Genomic DNA, 18541 nt, shown 5'->3' with positions numbered 1-18541 from the left:
TTGTGGGTCTCAGTGTGGAGACAGAATCTGTGATGGTTTGAATGAAAATGGCCACCATAGGGTCGCAGTGAGTGGCACAATTAGGAGGTGTGGCCTTGTTGGAAGAAGCATGTTACTGGGGGGGCTTTGGGGTTTCTAGTGCTCAAGCCAGGCTCAGTGTAGCTCTCTTTTCCTGCTGCCTGCCAATCCGGATTTAGAACTCTCAGCTACCTCACCCGTACCATGTCTGCCTGCACACCAGCATGCTGCCTGCCATGATGTCAGTTAACTAAACCTCTGAATCTGTAAGTAAGCCCCAGTTAAATGCCTTCCTTTATACAAGTTGCCATGACCATGGCGTCTCTTCATAGCAATAGAAACCCTAACTAAGAAAGAAGCTGGTATCAGGGACCGGGATATTGCTGTGATAGACCTGAGCATGTTTTTATTTGGAGGAATATGGGACATTTAGGGACTTTGGACTAGAAGAGCGGTTGGATGCTTTAAGTGAGGTTTAATGGGCCATCCTAGTAAGAACATAGAAGACAGTGGTACTGACGATGATTTGAACTGTGGGGGCCTGGAACAAGAGGTTTCAGAGGAGAATATTAGTATGTTAGACCATTCTTGTGGTATTTTGGTGAAGAGTGTTGTTGGTTTCTGCCCTTATCTAAAAACTGCCTGAGGCTAAATTGAAGAGTTATGGATTAACAGCTTTGGCAGAGGGGATTTCCAGACAGCTTAGTATTGACTGAGTTGCTTGGCTATTAGTGGCCACACTTATGCAGATCTATACTAAAAATGAGCAATCTGAGAAAGGAAAAATACAAAATGTACAGTTTAAGGAGAAAAGGGGCACCAGGAAGTGTAAATAGATTAAGGAAAAACCTGATGCTAAGTGGAATAATTCATTTCAGAATGAAAGTCCACCCAGCTAAGCTTCCAACTTGTGAAAAGGAATTAAAGAAAAACTTAGGGCCAGGCGTGGTGGTGCACACCTTTAATCCCAGCATTGGGGAGGTCAAGGCAGGCAGATTTTAGAGTTCAAGGTCAGCCAGGCCTACAGAACAAGTTCAAGGACAGCCAAGCTTAGGCAGTGAAGGAAACCATCAACAAGAGAAAGCTGGTGAAAATGTATTGGAGGCCGGCGGTGGTGGCACATGCCTTTAATCCCAGCACTCAGGAGGCAGAGCCAGGCGGATCTCTGTGAGTTCGAGGCCAGCCTGGTCTACAGAATGAGCTCCAGGACAGGCACCAAAACTACACAGAGAAACCCTGTCTCGAAAAACCAAAAGAAAAAAAAAAAAAAAGAAAAAAAAAGGTATTTGAATGAGGGGGCCATGTTCCAGTCCTAGCAAACAGCAGAACCTGGCAGCTTCAGCCACATGGTTCTGGCTTTAGAGTCAAGGATACAAGAAAGTGGTTATGGAATTTCCCTTTGAGACTAAGAAAAGCCGCTAAGGCCAGGCATAAGTCAGGGGTATCCCTGTATGGAGGCCTAGAGAGGCCATGTGTGAAGGTAAAACCTGGATTGCCTTGGAGAATCCAAGATGTTGGAGATGCCAGAGCCATGGGATACCTGTTAAAGAGATACATTATGTGTGGAACCAGCCCAGAAGAGAAAAGTGTGTTGCAGTCAACAAAGCTGAAAGGAGTTGGAGATCTGAAGAGCATTTTGACATTAGACATGGAGATGCAGAGTTTGGAGTTTGTCCAGCTGGTTTCTGGTCTTGCTTTTGTCTAAGTATTTCCTCACTATGATCCCTTTCATCCCTTTTGGAATGGTAATATATACTCTGTGCCACTGTATGTTGGAAGTATGTGATCTGCTTTTTGATTTTTATTTTTACAGGGGAGTACAGTTAGATTGCCATGAGTCTCAGAAGAGACTTTTAAACAGGGTTGAGACTGATAGACTATGGGGACTTTTAAAGTTGGACTGAATGCATTTCTGAGTTATGATATGGCTACCAGCCTATTGGAATCAGGGAGTGGAATTGTGGTGGTGTGGATGAAAATGGCCCCCATAGGCTCACAGGGAGTGGCACTATGGGGAGGTGTGGCCTTGTTGGAGGAAGTGTGCCACTGGGGTGGGCTCGCTTTGAGGTTTCTAGTGCCCAAGCCAGGCTCAGTGTCACTCTCTCTTTTTGCTGCCAGCCAATCTGGATATAGAATTCTCAGCTACCTCTCCAGCACCACGTCTGTCTGCATGCTACCATGATGTTAATGGACTAAACTTCTGAACCTGTAAGCCAGCAATCCTGGGCAAATCACAGCTGGCCAACCTCCCTGCAGATGTCAGATCCCTAGTCCAGATGTGGAGACCAGGTTCCATGGGCCAATGATCAGAGATCTGGTCCCTTGCTATGTCTGAGTGCTGTCCCTTCAGGCAGGACAGTGAAGACACAGATGACAGACAAACAAAGACCACTGGAGACAGAGACAGGCAGAGCTGAACACAGAGAACGAGAGAGAGAGAGAGAGAGAGAGAGAGAGAGAGAGAGAGAGAGAGAGAGAGAGAGAGAGAAGAGAGAAGAGAGAAGAGAAAGGAGAGAGGAGAGAGGAGAGAGAGAGAATGGAAAGGGTGAGATTTAAAGACTGAATCAGAAAGAGGCACAGGGGAGAGAGGGATGATGATGGAAGGGCAGACCCAGAGAAAGCCAGGCCTTGAAGAAGGTTGGCCCCCACATGGGTTGTCATCTCCCCCACCTCTTCCTTATTGTCTCACTGCAACCCATATCATCCTAGACCCAGAAACACCTGCCTGAGGTTGGGAGGCTGCATAAGGAATTACAGGCAAGTGCCACAGTACCCAGCTGTTTAAGTGAGTGCTGAGCATTTGAACTCAGGTCCTGTGTTTGCAAGACAAGCACTTTAATGACTGAGCCATCTCCCCAGGTCTAGACTGATTTTTTTAAGGCCTCTGAGAAGATGGTCATAGTGTTGGGAAGCTGACCAGCTATGTGCAAAGAGCATGCCCTTCCCACAAAACAGCTGCAACACAGGATAACACAGGGACTTGGAGTGAGGAGACCCGGGGGACACTGTAGTGTTCAGATGGGTGAGCAGGCATTCTCAGTCTGGGCTTGAACTGCCCCCAACCCCAGCTCTCCATCTACCAGTGGTTCCAGTGACATATTTACTACCTTACACTGTAATCAGAAATCTCCCACGAGCCAGGCTGTGGCGGCGCATGCCTTTAATTCCAGCACTCAGGGGAGACAGAGGCAGGTGGATCTCTGTGAATTCAAGGCAGCCTGGTCTATAGGTCTACACAGAGAAACTCTACTCTTGAAAAACCAAAAATAAAAAAGAAAGAAAGAAAGAAAGAAAGAAAGAAAGAAAGAAAGAAAGAAAGAAAGAAAGAAAGAAAGAAAGAAAGAAAAGAAATATCTCACAACTATGTTGTGGTGGGTATTACCTCCAGGTTTTCAGAGCTGCTTCCTGGCCCTTCCAGTTGCCTACACTCCTTGCCTGGTGGCCTCTTCTATCTTCAGAGTCACCAATGGCTGATGGGAGCCTTATATTCATCTTTCTGTGACCTCTTCTGCCTCCCCTTATGCTGCAGAGCCTTGTGATGACACTGGGCCCCCTGGATATGCCAGGAAGTTCTTTTAATCATTTGACTGATTTATTCTGTGATAGTGATCGAATCCAGGGTTTCAAAATGTTAGGTAAGTGCTCTGTCACTGAGCCACACACTTAGTCTCAATTGCCATTCTTTGTTGTTTGCTTTTGATAGTCCACCTGTTGCCCAGGCTGGCTTGGAACTTGCTGTGTAGCCAGTGACCTTCTGCTGCTCATTCTTTTCCCTCTACTCCCAAGTACTGGGATTACAGGCATGTGACCAACCGGCTTATTCAAGCACATGGTGATGAATTGCAGAGTAGCAGATGTGTGTGCGCAACCTGGGCACACTGATCTTCTCTTTATGAGCCCCACTCCCTCTCTGAAAATTGAGGCAGTGAGTGCAAGGATCTTGCAGGACATAGGCTGCTGCGCCTATCCCCTCTGGCAGGGCAGTGGCTCCAGCTTGCTCTTCAGTTTCCCAGATGAGTGGCACCCAAAGGCTCACATGGCATATAGCATGTCAGTCACGTTGACATCTCTCTGCCCCCTCCGCCCAGCTTGTCACTGTATGTGAGTAGGATGCTGGGTGGGTGCTAGGTACCAGCGGGGGCAGCTCCTAGGAGATGTGTGTTGATAAGCACAGTTCCCAAGATCATTGCCCTTCCTGGACCTAGAAGAGACCAGGCAGATCCCCTCTGGGGCAAGGCTGCCAAGTCCCAGCTTTGAGGAATTTAACAAGTGTAGGATGGATGCTGGGCACTTTGCATGCAATGAAAGCTGCAGCTTCCAAGGCCTCTTCAAGTTCATTCTCTGTGCTGAGCTGCCTTCAGCTGTCAGCCTCCCAGGGCACAGAGTAGGATTCAATTAGCAGCTTCCAGGGAGCTTCAGGAATGTCCCCACGGAGGGAGTTCCCCCGGAGTCTCCTGGCCTATATAGCCACATACTCTCCCTCTATTCTCAGCAGCAATCTAGGGAGAAGCACAGGGCACTCAGTGAGGTAGGCAACTGGTCTGGGGTCACATGGTGAGGAGGGAGTAGGTCTGTGTGCTTCCCAAGCTTGGCACGTCCCATGTTGCACTGCAGGAACACAGCTCTGGTAGAGACCAGAGTCCCCGAGGGTCAGATGTGCAGAGGGGAGGCACTGTAGACCCAAAGAAGGTTCTCAGGGGGCACTGGCCACAGCAAGCAGGACAACTCCTTCCCTAGGCATCACTCATCACTGAGTCTCATAGGACCAGTGACCACCCTGCACTGCAGGCTTCCTGGGAATTTGCTCTCTGAACCTTGGGGAGAAATTCCCTTCAAGGAGAAAGGCCACACCAATGTCCTGACCCAAACTCCTCAATCCTGTGGTGAAACCCCAGATCACAGAAAAAGCAAGGTTTGGAAGGAGGAAATAACATGGGAATGTACATGGGTTCTTGTGCACACAGCCGCACATCTCTCTCTAGTAGCCCCCATAGCATTTTGTAGGATAGGAATAATGACTCCTCATATACATGAATAAATAGACTCAGAGTGGTTAAGGAAGATGCCTAGGCTTGCACAGCAGGTGGGTGGCAGAGCTAGACAGGGTCATGTCTTTCACTGGCCCTGGAGTATGAAGATTTGGTAAGGCCAGCTAGCTTGCCCCAGGGTCCTCTGCCTCTACTTCCTGAGTCTATGACTAGGGGTGGGGTCCTGTGCCTGCTTGGCTTTTAGGTGGGTTCTGGTCTCCTTGCTTGTGTTGCATGAACTCTGCCCACTGAGCCCCTTCTGGCAGTATTTCATGGTGCTTGTTACTGCCGAGCAGAAACTTGATTTCAGGCTTGGGGAACTGAATGCCCTCTTGGAGCCTTTGCTCCTCTGGTTACCATGGTGATGGTGAGAGCTGGCCTTTGCCCTAGCATGATGCTAGACTTTTTTGTCCTATTTGTATTCACAGAAGACTGTAAGGTAAGGCCCTGGCCTTTGCAGGGCTGGGGATGGGACCCGGAGCATTAGCATGCTCTGCATGCACTCTAGCCTGAGCTGCACCCATCAAAGAAGACTCTGAGGGTGGGAAGGAATAAATCACTTGCCTCACGTGGTTAAAACTGAAGGTGAGGCTCCATGGGCTGGAACAGTTAGCCCACAGTTCAACTTCTGCAGCTCTCAGCCTCTGCTAGCAGGTGACAGGTCAGGAGGAAACTTGGATTTAGGGTGGCTAGGTTCTGTGTCTTCAGGCTGAAGCTAATAAGGGTGGAGCAGGGAGCATGGCAGGAAGGAGGCCTGAGTCGGCCTCCCATGATCCCTGCCACATGATCGAGGGGCCTTGCATTCCTCATGGACTCACCAGCACCATCATAGCTCCTTAGTGCGTGGGGAGGAGTGGAGAGACAGTCAGGTTGAAACCATGGGGTCGATGTCCAGGGATGATGCTGTGGCCTGTGTGGAGACCCTTAGCTGTGGGGCAGGTTGTGTGCAGCCCAGGCATGGAAAGCAGCTGTGTTCAGACCCTATTTTTCCTGCTGCCTGTCATGACAGTGAGTGAAGGAAAGGCCAGGTGAGGAGTAGGAGAGGGATGGCAGAAGTGCCTACCTAGCATGAGCTCCATCTCTCTGGCTCCCTAGGTCTCTCATGTAGAGATGAAAGGGCTCTGTGGTGAACACTCACTCCACTATGGTATTGTTCAGGTGGTGTGAGACAGGTCCCCAAGCTGCACTGTGTGCCCATGGATCCTTGGATTGATTCTATTGTTTTTGTTTTTTGAGACATAGTCTCACTTTGTATCACAGGCTGATCATAAACTCTGGATCCTTCTGACTGAGTTGTCCATGTGCTGGAACTATAGCAGTGTGCCACATCCAATCACTGATTAAAACCATAAAAGTGGAGTTGGGGAGACAGTTCAGTCAGTGCATGAAAACCGAGTTTAATAGGTCTAGATTAAAAGCAGGGTGTGGTGGCATGTGCCTGTAAACCCAGTGCTGGGGAGGCAGAGCCAGACAGGTCCCTGGGCTCACTGGTCAGCCAGTTTCATTGAATAGGAGAGTTTCAGGCAAAAGTGTGAAATCCTATCTCAAAAACATAAACTGGAAGTCAGACTTAGTGGCATATGACTTTATGAGTTCAGGGCCAGCCTGGTCTATATATAGAGTTCCAGGCCATTCAGGGATATACAGTGAGACCCTGTCTCAAAAACAAACAAACAAACAAACAAACAAACAAACAAACAAACTCACAAGATACAGATTAAGGAAGACACCTGACTTTCACATAAACATGCACATACCCACTCACATGAACACAAAAAGACCTTTGCACATGAACATGAGCAAGCTTGAGCACACACAGACCCACCCACACCAAATCTCCCTCCACACATACTCTGACAACCCAGTGGCCACTGTAAGATCTATCTTGGTTCTGAAAGTGCCCAACCATGGACAGATGGTACATTTTACATCTAGAGAACCTCGTGATACTGGGTGTTGCTGTTCGGTGTGCTTACCTTTAGTAGGTGCTTTGCCACTTCATAATTCTAAAGTGTCTTCCAAGCATCATGTTCTCACAGTATCATCCTTGTAAGGAAGGATGAATGGGGCCAGACAGCATTGTGTGCGTGGGGAGTATGTAAGAACTTTTTAAAGAAGCAGACATGGCACTGGCCAGAATTGGGACACAGGATTGTTGCTGCTGGGCAGGTTGGGAAAGGATTTGGGAAAGTAAAATAATGGTAAATGGTTTAAAGTATTTCTAACTCCTGTGCTGGGCACTGTGATATACTGTCTTGCATACGAGTTCTGTCAGTGAGAACAAAGTCACCAGTGTCAAGGAGGCTAAGTGACCCTCAGCCACAGAACGGACTGTCAGACCTCAGTCGATCCATGACCTTTAGGCCTTCAGTGTTGTTGTTTCTCAAGAGTTCCCAGGCCACCAGCTGAACCTCAAACAGGGCTTGGGCATCCACTCTGAGTAGAAGTTGCTGTGGTGCTGACAAGTGCTGACTAGCCTTGAGCCAAAGATCCCTCCAACTAGCAGCCCCCCTTTACCCTCTTCTGGCCTTTGCAAGTGTGTAGACATACACTCACACAAGTAAAATAAGAATAAATCTTTAAAAAATTGTTTCACTTTGTTTTTATGTGTATGAGTGGGTGTTTTTTTTATTTTATTTTATTTTATTTTTTGCCTGCCTGCCTGCATGTCTATGCACCATGTGTGCACAGTGCCCATGGCAGCTAGGAGAGGGTATTGGATTTCCTGAGCCTGGAGTTATAGATCATTGTAAGCCACCATGTGGGTGTAGTAGGTAGCTGTTCCAGCTTTGACCTGGAAGCACTACCCCTAGTGAGGCTTCTGGTAACTGCCATGTCTGCCTATGACGTGCCCCTAGGGTGGGGCTGAGTCAGCAGCCCTTAAGACCTGAGATCCGAATGTGTTGGCTCTCTTGGTTCCTGGTGATTCTGGATGCTGGAAGACAGACTGAGTCAGAGTTCTCCAGAGAACCCCACTGGACTACACCTCACCTCTCCTGGATCCTGTAACCAACCCCTTTACTGGCTGTAAGTTATCCTAAAATAAACCTCCTTTTTAAATACATGGAGTTGCCTTGACAAATCCCCACATTATGTGGGGGCTGGGAATTGAACCCTGGGTCCTCTGCAAGAGCAGCCAGTACTCTTAACGTTTTTTATTAGCACACTATGATTATTTATGGACCCAGTTGGGGTATTTCAGCATTCCTTTTGTTGTTTTACTTTCTTGAGGCAGAGTCTTACTACGTAGCCCAGTCTGGCCTTCAACTTCTGGCAGTCCTCCTGCCTTAGCCTCCTGAGTGCTGAAATTACAGGGCACATTCCAGACTGTTTTATGAGTTTCCATGGCCAGTGTTCATTAGGCCAATTTGTTCAGCAGCCTTCCCCAGGGTTGAATTTTGTTGGTCGTGTCCCTCACCTGAGAGGCCTCCTGGGCTCTGGGTTGGCTTTGGGAGGCCCCATGTGATGATGGAGCCCTGCTGACCTGCCGGTCCTCCCACTGGTCTCACCCAGAGCTGGGAACCTGTGATGCTGGGACTCTGCTATGAGGAGCAGGCTCAAGACAGACCTCAGAAACAGGAGGGTGGCAAGGACAGAGCTCCCAGGCCCAGTTGCTGCCCAGATATGTCCATACGCCTTGGTTCTGAGCTCCTCCTCATTCTTCATACTGCTGGGTCACAAGTCTGGAAGGCCTCTAGTCCCCAGAGCTCTGGGTGTACCACTAGAACCCTGGCTTAGCCACGCACCAGCTGGGCATCCTTGGGAAGTGGTTTAGCCTCTCTGGACCTCAGTTTCCTTATTTGTAAAGTGGGGTTATTTCCAAGGCTGAAATGACATTATCTGTCCAGAGCCCAGCATGTGGAATCTTTACCATAAATGAGTCCTCGCTGTTTTCTGATTGGGGCCACACATGGGGTTCTATTGGTCTGCCTCTGCTGGACTGCAGCACAGGAATGGGAAAGGTGGGAACGCCACCCCGTGGACTCAGGGAAGCCGGAGTTTGGCATTTACAGGCAGCAACTCCCAGAAGGGCAAGGAGACATCTAGGAGATGACATGAGTTGAGAGCCAGAACAGCCCCTCTAGACCACAGACATGGTTTTCCAAGATGGATGGACCAATGTGGATAGAACAGCATCTCCCTCAGCACAACTCTGATATGGGGTGATGAAAGCAAGACCCAGAGAGGCCAAGTGACTTGAACAGCAGCTAGTCTAGTGTGGGGGAGCAGCCCTACCTTTACCTGGGTGCTCTTGAGGAGTGAGGGATGAGATTTAGATAGAAGGATGGAGGGGAGAGAAACACAGGATAGCATCAGGAGGGCCTGGGTCCTTATCCATTGGCCCAGAACTTTATTCAAAAGAGCTTTTTGTAATAATGCCAAAGGGCAAGGAAAAAGACCTCTCCCTTGCTAGATACAACCAAGAGTAGACCCTTCCAAATACCTGGTACCCAGGCCCATGGTTCAATCATCCTCTTATGCTGTCCTGCTGGGTAAAGCATGCTCAGATCTCACTAGGAAACCTCTGTGGGATCCCACAGGTCCCTCTTCTTAATATTTTAAAAAATTCCCCATTAAGAGCTTGCAAGTAGCTGTAACAACCACAGCAATCCCACAGCTGCCACACCTCCCAGTGAAGGAGTAGAGGATGATAAAGATGGTATGTCCTTTTGTAATGGGTCTAAGGTGTCTATAGAACTCTTAGCTGCACCAAGCCCTTTGTTAAATCAATAAACTCCTGATACAAGTGCATCAGATAAATCCAACTCCAGATGCAACTGCATCAAACTTAAAGGCTCCCTTAGCTTCACCAAGCATTAACAGGTTAACATAATTCTAATATTAATATTACTATACATAATTACAATTCTTTCAAACTTACATCCAAAAGCAAACTCTTAATAGAACCATTAACATTTTAAAAACTTCAGTAAAATTCCAAAAGCAATTTTTTAGTAAAACTCTTTATACTTGAAAGCAATCTCTTAATATAACCATTTTTATTTCTTGCTAACAAAACATAGAATAAACTTCTGAAGCATCCTCTTCAAACTTAAATAATCCCTTAACTTCACCAAACATTAACAGGTTAACATAATTCTAACAAATATTACTATACATAATTACAATTCCTATAAAGCTACATACAAAAGCAATACTCTCAATATAACTATTAACACTTTAAAAACTTTAGCAAACATCCAAAAACAATTTCTTAATAGAGCTACATAAAACATAGGGCACATTAACATAACTTACCATTAATCCACTCAAGGATAAGAAAATATATTTTTAATTAAATTAAATAGACTGAGGATTATTAACTCCCTCTTTATAATTTTTTAAACTGAATCTTGAGCCTAGTTAGAAAAAACCCAACTCCTCCATTTAAACAGTTGTATTTTTTAACACAAAACCAGTTCCATAAGCAGTTCCATAAACAGTTCCATTTTTTAACACAAAAGAGTTCGTGAATAGAGTCTATATGCATAAGTAAATTCAAAATTGTCCCATTGCAATGGAATCACTCCTGTCCATCTCATTTCTTATGTCTGAAAAGTTAAAAAACACAGTTCTATCACCAGTCTTAAAGTTCCAGAAAGTTTTCTGATATCAGTCTTAAAGTTCTTCTGAGCACTCAAAATCAGGGCCTGGCTCATCAGCTGCCCATAAGTCTGCTATAGTTGTCAGAGTCGTAATGACTCTAAAGCAAATAGCTCTAAATATGAGGAGTCCCATAACCAAAACTTTTTTCAGTTCAAGCAAGCCTCCTTGAAACTTTCAATCTCTGCTACAGCTGCGCTTTGTTTGCAGGCCATAGCCTTCTCATAAGGCCATTTTTACTCCAGGACAAAAGCCATTAGCTGGCTGGGGCAGAGTCCTTTCAAAAGAGACTTTCTTACAGCCAGCAGATAGAAACGGTGTGGCTTTTGGCTCTTGGCTTTCACATCTGTAGCTAGAGTTTTCCTGCCTTGCTCACAGTCAGGACAAATCTCTGTCACCCGCCAGTCCCCCAGTTCTCAGACCCAACCAAATAAACACAGAGACTTATATTGCTTACAAACTGTATGGCCGTGGCAGGCTTCTTGCTAACTGTTCTTATATCTTAAATTAACCCATTTCTATAAATCTATACCTTGCCACGTGGCTGGTGGCTTACCGGCGTCTTTACATGCTGCTTGTCCTGGCGGTGGCTGCAGTGTCTCTCTGCCTCAGCCTTCTGATTCCCAGAATTCTCCTCTCTCCTTGTCCCACCTACTTCCTGCCTGGCCACTGGCCAATCAGTGTTTTATTTATTGACCAATCAGAGCAATACAGACATACAGACCATCCCACAGCACACATCCCTGTCTGTCTGTGCTTCCTGTAACTGGCTGTTCCCAGGACCCCTGTGTCCTGAGGTCTTGAGGGCTTTCAATTGCCTCATGCCACATGGACTCAAGAGGCCACACCCTGCATGAGCTGCTGTTCTCAGCACCCAGGTCCAAGAGGAAACCTAGCCATGGTCAGTCATAGCCACTGCACCCTGGCTGTGTTACCTGCTCTGGTGGTGGTCCTCGAGTCCTATGCTCTGCCAAATGCTGCCTCAGGCTCCCTGGTGTTCCCTGAATGCACTCAGATTCAAAATGCCTGTCCCCTGGCCCTCTTGGTGTGTGCCCCAAGTGCATCTTTCTATGGAGGCTTTGTCTCTCACACAGCTGCCATGGTACTCTCACTGCCTGCACTCTCACTGTCCAGCTACCCACTTGGCTCTCCACCTCTCCCACAGTGTCTCTGCCAGGCTCCAGCCTCCAGGGACTGTGGCTTCAGGAGACAGACCTGCTGGGGTGCCAAGTCTTTGCTGTACTCTAAGCCTCTGCCTGCTGTTTGCCTCTCTTGAAGGGCGGTGTCTCCACTCCTCACCTTGGCTTTTTCATGGCAGAAAGCTTGCAGACTATCGATGCTCACACTGCCTTTCAGGCATCTGTCACCTGCACTATGCTGATGCCCCCTGGCTGCTGTGGCTTGCGCTGACTCTGGTGTTCACCATTGTTGACAGCTTCTGGAGCTTCTGAAGCCACTCAGACTGCCAAGTTCGCAGTTTACTAGGTCCTGGATGCTGCCCTGTGCACCTCAGGTCCCATCCATGCTCAGGGGTGAAAACTACTCTACTCTAAATTTCTATTATACCTAAGTCTTATTTTACGTTAATATACCTAAGCCTACACAATACCGTTATGCCTAAAGCTCATTCTATCCTAATATACCTAAGCTAACATAATTCTATGACTTACTTATACTATCATTTTAAACCTAATTTTAGTAGAGATTTGAGAGAGAAGAGAAGAGGAGAAACTTAGACAAAGAGATATGCAATGAGCCTCAATTGGGCATCTTTTAGTCACTTTATTTTCACTCCTGAGAATAAAATACCATTGCCTTCATTTTTCAATTTCTCATTGGTATGCCTCCTTATATCCACAATGCCCCTTCTCTCCTTTCACCAAGTCCTTGTTCATGGCACCATTTGTGGGGGAGCAGCCCCTACTTTTACCTGGGCACTCTTGAGGAGTGAGGGATGAGAGATTTAGATAGAAGGATAGAGGGAAGAGAAACAGAAACACAGGATAGCCTTGGGAGGGACTGGATCCTTATCTACTGGCCCTGAACTTTATTCAAAAGGGCCTTTTATAACAATGTAAGGGGCAAGGTAAAAGACCTCCCCTTTGCTAGATACAGCCAAGTATAGACCCTTCTAAACACCTGGTACCCAGGGCTCGTGGTCCAATCATCCTCTTATGCAGTCCTGCTGGATAAAGCTCAGTTCTCACTAGGAAATCTCTGTGGGCTCCCACAGTCTAGACTCCCAACACTTTCTTCCCCAAGAATGTGTTTCCACCATGGCTTTCTCTGTGGGATGATTAGATGTAAGCCACTTCATTCTCTTGGTTGTATAGAGCCTCTACCTCTGGCCATTTTCCCAGACCCATTAGGGAATGGGAAAGGGTAGGGAATCCTCTGAAGAAGAGGTCTCAGTGGGGCTCTGTGGTTGTGTCCTTTCTTCTGGGCCTTTGCTTCGTCCCGAGCTACACAACAGGCAGGTGACTCGACCACTTCATTCCACAGATGTCCAGGAAGCAACTGCTGATGCTGGATAGAGCCAGGCCCTATAGGTCACTCCAGGCAGTGCCACCATATGCTCTTAGTGTTCAGCACCATAATAGGTTTGATGACAATATGCACTTTTTTTTTTTTTGGTTTTTCAAGACAGGGTTTCTCTGTGTAGCTTTGCGCCTTTCCTGGAACTCACTTGGTAGCCCAGGCTGGCCTCAAACTCACCGAGATCCGCCTGCCTCTGCCTCCCGAGTGCTGGGATTAAAGGCGTGCGCCACCACCGCTCGGCCGACAATATGCACTTAACAGCAGAGAAAAATCAAGGCTGAAATGAAGAAAGTGTAGCTAGCTCAGACCCCTGGCTGGTAAAGCAGCAGTGCAAACATGCTTGAAGTTAGTGCTTGAAGCCCACAGGAGTCCTGCTGGAGTCCACATAATGGATGCACTTAAAGCATAGTCACACAAACCCAGTATCCTCAGTACCATCCTGAGAGGTAAGGTGAGGAGGGATCCCTCTATCGGAGGCAGTAAGGACACATTTCTTGCCCAAAGTTATCTGGACATTAGTGACTGGGACAGGGCTTAATCCCACAGGCTTTTGGGACCATGCTCCTCCAAGGGCTCCTTCCCACAGTACTCAAGTTCCATGCCCTGAGCATCCAGGAGGAGTGTTGAGTGGAAGATGGTGGCCGCATGTGTCCTCAGCTTGGGAGGTGCACAAAGGCCAGGTGGGGAAGGGACATGGCTGAGATACTCTCACAAGTCAGCATTGACATTCTCCTCTTCAATCTCATGTTGGGCCCTAGTCTAGACTCTGACAAAGTCAGAGGATGGATGAGAGGAAGAGGACGAAGAACAGGATGAGAGAGAGAGACAGAGAGAGACACAGAGGGAGACACAGAGACCTTCTTCTCCCCTCCTCCACCTTCCCAGCTCTGGACTGGGTTGTTGTAGAATATTATTTTAAGGTGTGCTGCTTTTGTTTATGTTGCATTTGTTTTAACTCTGTGAAGCTGTGTTACTGTGCCTGTCTAAAACACCTGATGATGGTCTAATAAAGAGCTGAATGGCCGACGGTGAGGCAGGAGGGAGAAATAGGTGGGGTTGACAGGCAGAGAGGATAAATAGAAGGAGAAATCTGGAAGGAAAGGAGTAACCAGACAAGGAGGAGGACTTTGCAAAAGAGTGAAAAGCAAACAACAACACTGGACCTCCCTTCTTCTGAGGTTGGGGACTTGGTGAATTATGTGTCGGAGGACCTGACAAAGGGCCTGGGCACAGCTAGAGAATGTCCCCTGGGCATGGAGGTATGAGGCTGCACTCTCAGCACTTGGGAGGTAGAGGCAGGAAGATCAGGAGTTCAAGATCAGCTTGGCATGCATGAGACTATCTTAGAAAAGAAAGGGAAGAGAGGGAAATCTGGAAGCAGTTCCACAGATGCCAACCCCTGGAGCGGAGAGGCCCTGTCTGCACAGTGCTGAGGTGCGGAGCTCCGGGGCTGTGCAGTGTCACACACACACACACACACACACACACACACACACACACACACACATCTTCCATCCCTCGACTGCACCACAGCTCCTCAATCCCCCCCCCCCCCCCAGCATGACCTGGCTTTGAGGCCCAGAGTCCTGCAGGGCTCGGTGGCCCCCATGGCTCTGCTGTTGGCGCTCACTCAGCCACAGGGCTTCTGGTGTTAGCATTTGAATGAAATAAATGAAGACATGACTGCTCCGAGGTATGGTTGGAGATTTAATTGAAGATCTTTTGTCATCAAAATAAAACTTTTTAAGCCATCAATGCAGTAAACTAAACCATAAACACAGTCCATAGGGAGACTGGGAACGTTTTTGATCCTTTTTTTCCCAAAGATAATACAGGCAATCATTGAACAGTGAGGGTGAAAGAACAACATGTGAATTCAAACCTCAGATGACAACTTTTTAAAAAAGATTTATTTATTTATTTATTTATTTATTTATTTATTTATTTATTTATTTAATGTATGAGTGCTATATCTGCATATACACCTTTATGCCAGAAGAGACATGAGATCCCACCATAGATGGTTGTGAGCCACCATATGGTTGCTGGGAATTGAACTCAGGACCTCTGGAAGAACAGCCAGTGCTCTTAACCACTGAACCATCTCTTCAGTCTCAGATGCTTTTTTTTAATAGCTCATCATTACAGAATAGCAAGTTTCTTAAGACTCTGTTTGTCCAAGTAGCCAAAGCTTAATGAAGTTAGCAGAGACAAAGAGGCTAGTCATAGATTTTTAAGTCATCCTTGTTAACCTGAGGAGACCTTGGTAATTTATAAACCGTATTTATCAAATATCTAGAAGTCTGGTGTTGAAAGGTTAGCAGAGACATAAGCAGTTAGACATAAGTCAGTTTCTGTTAACCTGAGTATACTTTTATAACCCTAGGAATTTATCATCACATCAAAACCCATCCTAACCCATAACAGTTTGGAGGCCTGCTGTTGTCGCCTCAGTCTGAGAGGGAGATATAGTCATAAGCAGAGAGCTCAGTAGGACTGAGAAGTTTATAAGTGCTGCCTTAGTTCATACCAATCAAGATGGTGGAGAAGTCATAAGGCATGGAGCCTTTAATCTTAGTAAAGATGGCTGCCAGCCACATGTTGCTTCCATCCTAATGAGGTCATTAGCCAAGATGGAGGCAAGTCATGTGATTGCTTCCCCTGCACCCCCCCCCAACCCCCAGGGTTTTTCTGTGTTACAACTCCGGCTGTCCTGGAACTCTCTCTGTAGACCAGGCTGGCCTAGAACTCAGAGATCCACCTGCCTCTGCCTCCCGAGTGCTGGGATTAAAGCTGTGTGCCACCACCACCCAATTGTGTGATTGCTCTTTTAAATATCTATTTTTCTAGTAGGTTTATTTTTAAATGTTACATATACAGTATATTCTAAACAAGAATTGAACCATATATATATATATATATATATATATATATATATATATATAATGTTGTAGCAAATTAAGATTACCTATGTATAGATTTTTAACTATAATAATTTGTTACTGTTTTAGGTTAAATTTTATTACAGATTTTTTTTTTAAACCATGTCCAATGAACTCACAAAATCTGGGATAGTTTACAGCATAGTCTTAAAAGATTTTTTAAAATTTTTATTTATTTATTTATTTTAAAGCAGAGAGCAAAGAAATTGTAGAGATTCTTAAGAGTGGAAAGTATAAAAGCCTTAGAGATGAGAGACTTTGGGATTGGGGAGCAGTGAAAGTTTAGGTAAAAGAGACTTGGGGATCACTTGTTTGTGTGGCAGCAGGAGTTGTCATCATATGAGAGAATATGAAAATCTGGTGTGCCATCTTTGGCCGTTGACCTGTAGTGAAGCCAAGCTGTTTGCAATAAGTCAGCAAGGCTTTAACAAAATATCTGAGTCTGTGGAAGAAATTGAGTCTGAGAGACTGAGGGAAGCCCTGGGGCTTGTGGGGTGTGTGGAGGTGGGGAGGTGGGAGGGCATGGAGGAGCCTGGGACTCCAGGAGGAGCTGTGAAACAGGAGGGACAGGGTGGCGGAGGCTCAGAAGGGCTTCAGGAAGAGACTGAGCTGGCAGGTCTGAGGGGAGGAGAAACTCCAGGAAGGAGCTGAGAACAAAGGCAGCAGAGGGGGGGGGTAAGTGTCATGTGACATGAATTCAATCTGGGGTGTCCCCAAGCAGACTAAGAGACTTGCCATAGAGAAATGTCCCAAATCTCAGAGGAGGCATCCCGTTCCAAGTGGCAGGGGCCAGGAGGGTGAGAGGAGCCTTCTGAAGTACCAGTATGGCTTTTGTAATAATAGTAGACAAAGCAGGCGGCTCCGGTGACACCCAGTAGAGGAGGAGAGGAGAGAGCAGCTGAAGAGATGGATTGGGAAAAGGGAGAGGGTAACTGTCTTTAGTAGACAGATGCTCATGTGGGTGTAACAAGTGCCCAGGAGGCATAGTAGGCTGTAGGAGGCAGAGAGGCACTTATGGAGTAGATGAGGAGAGATGAATGGTTAGAAAGCAGCTGAAGAGGCGGACTGCAGAATTTGGAATCAAATTTGGTAGGTGGCAGAAGCCAGCAGAAACAAATGATCCATACATACCTCAGAGTCAATTCAGCAGCTTGGTTTGGAGACGTCAAGTCCCTTGTGGGGAGTTCATATATGCTACTCCTGTGGTTTTGGCATCAGATGAATGAAAAAATGAAGACATGATGCTCCCAAGGTGTGGGTTGAGGAGGTTTATTGTAGAGAGGAGAGAGAGCACAGCCAGAGGCATCTGGAAGGGTCCAGACCGAATAGGGTCAGCAGACTGAACCAGGCCATGAGAGGAGAGGAGGGGATGGGGGGAGGAAAAAAGCCAGGGACCAAGAGTACTAAGAGACCATGAGAACATGCAGCCAAAATGGCTGGGTTATATGGGGAAGAGAAGCTAAGGGAGATGAAGCTCAGGCTGGAGTAGGGGTGGGGTATGCCAGCCAGGATGACTTTGTAAGAGGTACTTCTAAGTAGACCCTGAGGGAGACTGGCTGCCTGAGTCCACACTGGTGTATTAAATAGGCACCTCAAGCTTCTGCCTGAGTTTGAGATCTAACAGCATTAGTTTGCCCCTGAGGGGCTCCTCCCATGACTGTCCATTGCACATCCTGGATGGAGGGATTTTTTCTGTTCTTTGGGGTCCTTTAGGGGACTTGCAAAGCACACTCAAGGGCTTGTGCTCTGGGCCCATCGCTGACTCCGGGACTAGTCGCCATCCCTCCCTGTTGTCACCCCAGCCTTGCTGCTTCTTTCCCGTGGTCCTCTCATGCATTGGACACCTGCCCTGAGCCTGATCTTCAGGAAGCTTCCAGAAGGAGCTGCTCCACCTGAAATGGCAGGCTGAGGTCAAGGCTGTCACACTGAGACGGCATTTCCCTGGCAACCTTAGGCACCACCAGTATGTCACCTCACTGGACAGAGGACACAGAGGCCCAGGGGGAAGAGCTGTTTTGCTATAGCCCATGCATTGAGTCAGAGGGTCAAGGAACCCAGGGACTTGGCTGTCCCCTACCTGATATGCAAAGCATTTATTGAGCACCTACAACACAGACAGCACTGTGGTGCCTGGCTCCCAGTTTTGCAGGACTCTTAAAGATGGGAAGTTCTTGGTATATGTGTTTGAAGGTAGCCAGGGGACACCTCCTCGCTGATCTATAACTCAGCAGAAGGCTTCCAGAGTTCTGGGCAGGCACCACTGAGCTTCCAGCCCATATTGTCTTCTCTTTCTCACACTGAGCCCCCAGCCATTGTGGCTTTCCTAACCTTTCCCCATCTCTCTCCAGCCTGTACCCCCCCTCTTCTCCCTCTGTCTTGTCTCATAAATTCTTCCCCCTAGGGTTCTTGCCA

The 18541-nt window shown here is 47.2% G+C and overlaps 1 protein-coding gene across 1 annotated transcript in view; it reads left to right on the top strand.

The window, feature by feature from the left end:
• Positions 1-208: 208 nt before the first annotated feature.
• Rasd2 (RASD family member 2) overlaps positions 209-18541 on the top strand; it is a 76114-nt gene continuing 57781 nt past the window's right edge. Inside the window, exon 1 of the mRNA XM_076571987.1 lies at positions 209-284. The gene's annotated coding sequence lies outside the window, so the exon portion shown is untranslated. The remainder of the gene's footprint in view (positions 285-18541) is intronic.

This window comes from Peromyscus maniculatus, chromosome 5 (genome assembly GCF_049852395.1).
Source record: "Peromyscus maniculatus bairdii isolate BWxNUB_F1_BW_parent chromosome 5, HU_Pman_BW_mat_3.1, whole genome shotgun sequence".
NCBI lineage: Eukaryota > Metazoa > Chordata > Mammalia > Rodentia > Cricetidae > Peromyscus > Peromyscus maniculatus.
Note: the sequence above shows the minus strand (reverse complement) of the source record. Positions and strands in the feature narration are given on the sequence as shown.